General features: G+C 39.3%; 1 pseudogene; it reads right to left on the bottom strand.

The window, feature by feature from the left end:
• Window positions 1-3,395: 3,395 nt before the first annotated feature.
• Window positions 3,396-4,269, bottom strand: LOC138144326 (aflatoxin B1 aldehyde reductase member 4-like; annotated as a pseudogene).
• Window positions 4,270-9,579: the final 5,310 nt, after the last annotated feature.

Consider the following 9,579-nt stretch of genomic DNA (forward strand, 5'->3'; position numbering starts at 1 on the left):
TTCTTCTTCTTCTTCTTCTTCTTCTTCTTCATCTCATTCTTCTTCTTTATAATTATCTATTTGTTGGATGTGATCCTGTCCAACTGGATACATGGGTAATGGTTACATACTACCTCTAATAGTGACCTGGCATGGATTTGCTTTTTCAAAAAATTAACTATAATTATTGGACAATGAGTATCTTAGAATTCTTTAGATATACACTAGCGCGTGGGAACACTCCAGTCTCCCTGGACAGTGAGATGTAGAAGTGAATACTTCTGTATAGTGGTAGGAAATGCAAATGTGGGGTACTACTAACAAAAGATAAAGGAAGCAAGGGTGTGGCAGTGTAAGTGTGATGCAAAGTAGGTTTTAAAGGTGTCCCAGAATGGAAATGTAATCCACTCTTTTCCTGGGAGTTTCTTTTAGGTAGCTCAGTAGTTAAGGTAATATCAATGGAATTTTGCCCAACTTTGGGTACACTGTGAATATACCCAACTAGCTATACTCAGGGTGGTGGAATTGAAGAGTTATTGGTCCAGATTCTATGTGGTGACTAAGTTACTTTCTGCACTAACAATAGGCGAATAGAGATGCATTAACTTGGTAAGGACATTACAGCACCATTTAGTGGCCTGGAGATATAATTTACTAAATGGGGCATTAGGAGGTTGAACAAGCTAATGCACTTCTCAGGTTATCTGCCTGATATTCAGGGAGCAACTAATTCCCCATATTATCACCTCCAATAGAACACCAATGTCAACACCATTATCAACATCGCTCTCTTAGAGCTTCTCTTTATCCGGTGTTAGATTATTAAAGTGCATCTTCATCAACCTCCAAATGGGTAGTTCTTTGAAATATAAGGCACGTTTTTCTCAGTGGGTTGACAGGTTGCCTGGATGCCTTCTGTATTTCCCTGAAGACATTCAATTTTAAATTCCCACTAGGAAAAAATACCTTTGCAGATGGGTGCCAGGCAAGACCAGGTAAAAACCCATGCTCTAACAATGGCCAGAGACAGCCAGATGTAATGGATAGAAAGCCAGCCTCCAAGTCAGGATAATAAGTTCAGTACAAATCAGACACATGAGTAAATAAATGTTCATTGATCAGTCATCAATTGAGTGATTGATGCTGACTGTGTGCCCCTGGGCAAGTCATTCATTCTCTAAGTGCCCCAGAAAACTTTCTGGGCTATAAATTTCCAAGTAGCAGCTGTTTGCATTTGCCAAGGGAATCTACTCAGTAGGCTACCCACTGATCAGTGAAATTACAGGCCTAGGCAAAAAAAAAAAATTGATATGTTTTTCAAGGATGTTTCTTTAAAAATAAGGCACAGCTTTACCTGCTCATTAGAAAAAAAAAAGCTTTGGGGAATTTCTTCAGCTTTTCTCCCACTCCTAGCAAATATGACTGTGCTCTATGCCAGCATTTTGTGCAGTACTTGAATTTTCAAGTTTCATTTTCTAATCAGGGGACTCATTTGCCTCTCGATGCCTACCCCAGGGGTAATGGAGCTTAGAGAACCTTTAGATAGAACACTCTGCTTTTTTTTTTTGCTCTCTTTTTTTCTGGAAAGGACAAGAAAAAGGACACAAGAGAATCATCTCTCCTTACCCAAAGAGAAACAAATTAATGGCCAATCTGTCCTGCCTCCAAATTCAGCAGCTCAATCATTCACAAATGTCATAGTAATTCCAATCATATGGGTGCCTAATTACAAAGCTGTATCACCTACGTAAGAGAATGTGCCTTCAGTGAATTCCATGGGTATTCAGATGCATTCACTGCCCAGTGCCTTACCAGCAGATCAATGGCAATGACAAGCATAGCAGTGGAATCTTGCTTTAAAATTCCCATCATAAAACCCATCTGAGGACTATGCAAAATGCCTGGCTGTGTGCACTATGGTTTTAAAATGATAAAATCAATATGTTTGGAAAGATTTACATTTTCATCAAGGGAAGAGAATGTTGAAGCCTCAGGTGTCCAGGGATTAATCCCAAATAGCAGTGAATTTGCAGAAATGATGCATTTTTGAGAGACATTTTTGTCTAAAAGTCCTAAGAAAACTGCTTTGGAAAGAAAACCAAACTAACAGTTTGAACTAATTAGTGACTATCTATATCCATCCATCCATCCATCCATCCATCCATCCATCCATCCATCCATCCATCCATCCATCCATCCATCTATCTTTCTTCCTTTTTATCTACCTACCTACCTTCCTATACTGATAGGTACTGGAACAATGTTTTCCTTGGAATAGGAAACTTTCAGGTAGGGAAACTCCCTTTTCTAATGCAAGTCCACACCTTCTCTGTGAGTTATAGTCTTTAAGAACTGCCTAGAGCACTGAAAGGTTAAAGGTCTTGTCCATGGTCACATAGCCAGTATTTGTCATTAAGAACTTAAACCAACATCTTTTTGATTTTGAGGCTAGCTCTAGGTACATGCTGTCTTTTAAAATAATTTTTTAAAAAATAATTTAAAATAACTTTTCAAGTAGCAAAAAACTTTTTATCTTCTCGATCATGCCCCACTCCCAACAACAACAATAAAAACCAAAACAAAATCCTTTCAATAAATTTACATAGCAAAATAAAAATTCCTGGTTATGTCTAAAAATATGACCCTTTCTACACCTTGAGTATATCATCTCCATATCAAGAAGTTGGTAACATGCTTCATCTCTGTATACTGGAATACTGGTTGGTCAGTGTGTTGATCAGAGTTATTAGTTCTTTCAAAGTTGTTGGTCATTACATTTTTGTTATTGTGTAAGTTGTTCTCTCTCTCTCTCTTTTGTTATTGCGTAATTTGTCTTACTGGTTCTATATCAGTTCATAAAAGTAATTTCCAGTCTCTGAAACTGTCCTTTGCATAATTTCTTAAACTACTATTTATTTAGGCATTCCCCAGTCAATGGGCACCTCCATAATGTCCAGTTCTTTGTCATAAAAATAAAAGCTGCTTTAAATGTTTTTCTACATTTGAATAATTTTTATTCATTCGATCTCTTTGATATATAGATCTAGTAATGATATCACTGGATCATAAGGGAGGCACAGTTTCTTAACTTTTGGGGTATAGTTCTAAATTGCTTTCCAAAATGGCTGGATTAATCCACAACTCCACCAATAATGCATTAATGTGCCTGTTTTCTTACATCCTCAATAGTATTTCTCATCTTTCTTTTTGTGTCACCCTGGCCAATCTGATGGGTATAAAGTAGAATCTCAGAGCTTCTTTAATTTGTATTTCTCTAATTATAGGAATTTGGAGCATGTGTGTGTGTGTGTGTGTGTGTGTGTGTGTGCGCGCGCGCGTGCGTGTGTGTGTGTGCATGCAACATTTGCATTTATTCCAACAGCACAGGACAGACCTGGTCTGGACCCTCATGCTTCTCAACAGTAAGAACAACAGGGCAGAAGGTCAGAGGTCTCACCTCCAGGTAGGAGGCTAAAAAACGAAGGATTCAGAGAATAGGGACAATCTGAAAGATGGAGTTTAGGCTGCAGCAGGTTAAGGCAAAGGCTGACTGATGGGGCTGAGAGCATGGGAGTACCCAGGATCAATAAGGGGGCCTCTCTGCATCCCCAGGGCTGGAGCTAGCAGAAGTAGTTGGGACATTCCTGAAGACCAGCTTCAGGCCTCCTCAAAGGCCTTCACCACCCCTGGCACCAGTGGGCCTTCTTCTGCTGCTGCCATGTTCTGCTGCAGCTGCTGAAGGCTGGACATGCCCAGGATAACAGCGCCTCCATGGGCACCCTGGAGCTTTGAGTGATGGTACTTTCATCCGAGGGCTGCTGAGGTTATGCTACGAGGGTTGGTCCCATAAGATGCTGCCAGTGCTTTCTTCACAAGAGCAGTGACTTGAAAATGACATTCTTTCCAGAAGCGATTCCTGTAGGTCTTGGCCCAGTTATCCGCAAAGAACCAGAGCTTAGGCTGTTTTTTGTCCTTGGCTTCATATTTGTACTTGTCAGTCAGGAGGCCACCAGCGAAAGGGTTGTAGGCATAGAAGCAAAGTCCACAGTGACGCAGGCAGTGACCATTGCTGTACATGAAGGCTGTCTCCAGCTCGCGGTGGCCGGCAGCGGCACTTGCTGACCCATCCGTGCTCTGGCCCACCTCCATCGGGCCCAACACTGAGGCCAGCAGGGCCCAGGGCCGCCGAGGAGGCGGCATGGGCATCGTGGAACGTCGTTGGGACAGCTGCGGCGCTAGGGCTGTGGGCAGATGCGCGCGGGTGGCGTCCTCCGCGCAAGGCTGGAGCATTTTTTTTTCATATTGCTGTAATAGTTTGTATTTCTTCCTTAGAAAACTGCCTGCCTGTAACTTTTGTCCATTTATCAATTGGGGGATGGCTCTTATTCTTATAGAGTTGACTTATTTCCTTATATATCTCAGCTAAGATGTTTCTGGGAGTTTCCATTTTGGGGTTTCCTTTCAGGAGGTGAGTGGCAGATTCTATTTCCAATTCTAATTTTAGCTGTATTGATTTTATTTATGTGATGATTTTTATATATATGCAAATTGTCCATTTAAAAACATCTTCTGTGGTCTTCTCTTTCCCTTATTTGGTCATGAGTGCTTCCTCTGTCCAGAGATCTAAGAGGTTCTTTCTTGCTTGCTTTTCTAATTTTTTGATGATGTCACTCACTATGTCTAAGTAAAGTTTCTATTTGGAGCTTATCTTGTTATATGATATGAAATGCTGGACTATATGAAGCTTTTGCCAGACTGCTTGCCAGTTTTTCCAGCATTTTTGTCAAATAGTTCTTATTGTAGCAGCTAGGATCTTTGGTGTTTAGTGAACACTATAGTATGGTGTTATTTTGCTTCTTTATGCTGTATACCTAATCTGTTCCACTGATCAACCTATTTGTTAATCAGTACCAAATTGTTTGGATGATGACTGTTTCATAGTATATTTTGGGATCTGGTACTTGGGCTACTTCCCTTCCCACTTATTTTCATTTTCCCTTGAGATCTTGACCTTTTGTCTGTATGGCTTTTTTTTTTTTTAAAGAACTGCAAAAACAGGGGTTGCTAGGTGGCAGTGAATAGAGCAGGGGCCCTGGAGTCAGGAGGACCTGAGTTCAAATCTGCTCTCAAACACTTAACCCTTACTAGCCATGTGACCTTGGGCAAGTCACTTAACCCCCAATTCCCCTGCCTTCCCCCCTCCAAAAAAAAAATAAAGAACTGCAAAAACAGAAGGCTGTTTTCTAAAAAAAAATTAGGCATTTCCTTAAGCTACTCTTGGTTGAAACATATAGACCAGGCAAAGCAACCTCATTAGGTTTGAGGTGTTTTTGAGAAGAGGTGGGTGTGTTTTGCCTTTTCATAGTTCTCCCATTAAACCTAATAGATGCCAAATAGCTTTCATTGATCTATAATATTTCCTGAGAATTGTCCCCAGCTATTGACTCACTAGTACTTCTGTAGTTCTCCATACCATTTCTTAAAGCTTGATAAAAACTATGATTTTGATTGTTAGCCACCTAGAAAATACATGGGTGGCTTTTTTGGACTTTGTTGCTCAATTGTCTTTATTCCCTAAAACCTTTCCTTGGTGATAATTCAAAATGACAATTTTTTTTTAACTCTTTGGAAAGTTTAGTGAGCTTTCATTTATTAAAAACAATTTAGGGGAGCAGAGTTATAGATAATTAAAAAACAGTAACCAGTTGGCAATTAATTTCTATTTGACTTCTGTATACTATTACTACTACTATTGCTGCTGCTGCTATTGTTATTGCTATAATAATAATCACTTATATTTGTAACATGCTTTTAAAATTTTCTAATACTTTCACATGGTACACACAAGGATATGCTTTAGTCTGCCAGAATAAGGCAATTGTTAAATTTTCAAGATGAGTATTTATATCTCAGAAATCACAATCTCTACAAATCAGGGCTTGACTTATTGTTTTGTTGATTGTCTTATTGAAAAGTCATATATAAGCAACTTCCTCCTACTCCCGGACATTTGTTAAACATTTACCAGTGCACCCTATCTTGCTCTACACACTTTGCTTGAGGTTTGCAGGAGTGCAGTATAAGGCCCAAGGAATTAAGTTATCACCAGGCTGGGGGCCTGGTGGCTATAGGTTGATTATGTCTTTCTCTTTCTCCTTCTCCTCCTCCTCTACCACTTGCTCTTCCTCCTCTTCCTTTTCCTCCTCCATCATTTATATAGCACTCTAAAGTTTGTAAAGTGCTTTAAATCCATTATCTCATTGCATCCCCTCCTCCACTCCCCCACACACACACTCCTTGGATTTACTTCATCATTAGGAGTTTAGGAATCATACTGGGGGAAACCAGGAAGCCTCAGACAATCAATTTACCAAGAGGATATTTCACTTGTAGACAATTGAGAGTTAAATTGCTAAAGTTTTATTTAAAAAAAGGTATTTTATTCATGTTGCTTGTAAGTGGATAATGTCCTCTTTGCGTTTAGCATAGGCTACCTTATGTTACTTACTTTTTTACTTTTTTATGTCTATGATCTGCTCATCTAAATAGACTTAGCTCTTTGAGGGCAGGGACCTTGGCTTTCATTTCTTTAATGCCTGAGTGCATTAGACTAATAAGCTTTCAATGAATGGTGGTGATAATGATGACTGTAGACCCCAAGCTAACAGAAGCAGTGTTCCTGAGACCCCCTCTTAGGTGGAGGCAAGTAAAGCTGGTTTCAATTCAGAAAGGCAGTTCTATACTAGCTCTGATTTCACAGCTTCTTCATCCCTGGCTCTTCATTGGATACACATGGTGTTTGGACTCAGTATCAACAAGTCACAACTCTGGCACAAACACCTATAAATACCCTCATATGTCACAATGATGATTCAAAGGGAAGAAATTGAAGAACATCTCTTTGGGAGATTCATCATACTTCATAGCCACCTTTGGTTTTCCCTTTTACTCACTCCAATCAGTAGCATCATTGCTTCCATAATCTCTGACTTCTACCTACCTACCATCATATCACTTATATAGAGCAGACACTTTTCCACAAACTTCAGCACCTTGGGGTATATGGTCCCAATAAATTCTACCAATAATGATGATCCTGGGCAGCTAGGTGGCACAGTGGATAGAGTTTCAGACTTGAAGTCAGAAAGACTCATCTGTGTGAGTTCATATCCAGCCTCAAATACTTTCTAGCTGTGTGACCCTGGGAACTTAACCCTGTTTGCCTCAGTTCCTCATCTGTAAAATGAGCCAGAGAAGAAAATGCCAGTCATTCCAGTATCTTTGTCAAGAAAACCCCAAAAGTGATCATGAAGAGTTGGACATGACTAAAGTGACCAAACAACAAATGATGATTGAGTTCAATCAGTTGTCCTCCTGATTGATCCCATAGAGGAAAGACACCATTTACAATGTCAGCTATGATCATTTTTCTATCTCTAGAACCCACAGAACCATATCTGGCACATAGAAAGATAGCATAATGAATAGGGTCATGAATGTTGAGTCAGGAAGACTTGAGTTTTAATCCCACATCAGATACTTTGCTAGTTCTTTCTCCATATGCAAATCATTTTACTTATCTGGGCCTTAATTTCTTCATCTATAAAATGAAAGAGTTGGAGTTAATGACCTCTTAGATTCATTCCAAGCTCTAAACTTGTGATCATACGATACCAAGATGGACTTTAGTAATAACAAAAAAAAAAAAAGATGAATTAACTGAAAGTTAAATAGCAAAAACTCTCCCTAATTAGACTTAACAGAAACATCAAGACTTTACCCAATGGAATTAACTTAACCTTTTTATTGCTAATTTAACCTTTTTGTTGTAATGACAACCCTATGAAGCCATTCAGTATCATTATTCCTATTTTAAGGAAAAGAAAACATAAAGAAGTTTACATTAGTAAATTATTGTGACCTTACTAAACTCTGCCACATATGCCTTCATGAGCCTAGGTCTATGTTCCTTTGTAGCTCTCCCTGCGGACTCCATTACAAGGTGAGACTATCACCCCTTCAGTCACTTCAGGTTGGCTTATTAGTCTTAAAATATCCTATCCTTGGAATGAGCCCCCAGGGCATGGGTGATAAGATATGGAGGTATTTTCTATTTTATGACTTTGGCTCAGTTTTCTGAAAAAACCTAGTAAAAAGATTGTATTTGCAGATCTAAACTAGTCTTATTGCTCTGAAAACTAAAAATCTTTGATAGTTTTAAGTTTTCTTACTGTAGTCTTGTGAAGTTGGTAATAAACATTTATTTAAAAAAATTTTATTGTTGTCATTTGCTTTTGTGTCACTCTAGGTTTCTGAATATATAGTAGACTATCCCTTATAATGAAGAATGAAAAGAAATAGAAAACATCAATTATGTAAAACCATCCAATACACCAAGCACTGAAATCCTTGAGAAAGGAGGGAAAGTTACCTGAGGATAAGAATATCGTAGCAACAAGATTTTGGACCAGGTGATACAGGATAAAGGAGGTCTCAGTGGAGGAGAGATTAATGAGTAATGGTGACAGAGGGGAGATATTGAAGTGATACTGGGGCACATCCTAGTCTGTTTGTCAAGGAGCACAAGAGAAGGACCAGCTAGCATGGTGAGAGTGGCCAAGGATTGGTTTCCTCAGTTCAATTCAATTGAACAAATATTCATGAAACCCCACTATATGCAAGGTGAAATGCAAGGAACTGGGGCCACAAAAACAATTAAAGCAGGTCCTACCCTCAAGGAGCTTACAGTCTACTGGAGGAATATGATAAGGATACAAGTGAAAACAAGGCATATGTAAAATAACTCCAATAAGAAGAGAGTGATAAGTGGGGATATTCCTAAATGATCCATGGAGGAGGTGTGGCATCTGAGTCATGCTTTGAGGAAAGCTTGAGCTTCTATAAGGCAGAGTTGAGGAGGGAAAGCATTCCATGCAAAGTGGGCCTATTTAAAAATAGAATTGGGAGATGGAATATCAGGTGTGGGAAATAGCTACCAGACTAGTTTGACTAGCATGGATAGTTGCACAAAAGGGAGGGATATGGATTAGGACTGGAGAGAAAGATAGCTATGAATAGATGAAAAAGTATGAAAATAAAAGATCTAGGACGAAGGAAATTTAGTTGATGGTAGAGTGGTTTGTAGAAAATGCAATAGAAAAGAAGGCAGTGGAATAAAGGGACTTTGGAGAGGTAGGTTTGGGTTCAAGGGTAGAGATGCTAATGGAAGGATTTTTTGTAAGTAGATAGTGAATTCGAATTCATGGATTGACTGTGGATCAAGGAATCTGCCATCTATAGGATTGGGGAAGTATTGCTTAATTGAGGAGTCTTCTGCCTCTAGTATTTTGTGAGGTTGAAGGGCAGTTTTGATGGAAGTCATGGGGAATTAGCCTGAGAGTAAAATCAGTAAAGATCAGTAAAGACCTGGAGATCAGAGAGTCAACAAGCATGCCATGTGCTTGGTCCCCTAGTCCATAAGGGCCAGCTTAAATTCACTAGGGGAACCAATCTGTAGCTTCATTCCATTCCTTTTCATCTGTCAAGTATAGAGATGGATGAGATGGGAGAGGAAGGCAGGGAGCATAATGCCCATTCTTG

This window comes from Petaurus breviceps, unplaced genomic scaffold (genome assembly GCF_028583685.1).
Source record: "Petaurus breviceps papuanus isolate PSGF00001 unplaced genomic scaffold, PetGlider_PUasm1.0 90696, whole genome shotgun sequence".
NCBI lineage: Eukaryota > Metazoa > Chordata > Mammalia > Diprotodontia > Petauridae > Petaurus > Petaurus breviceps.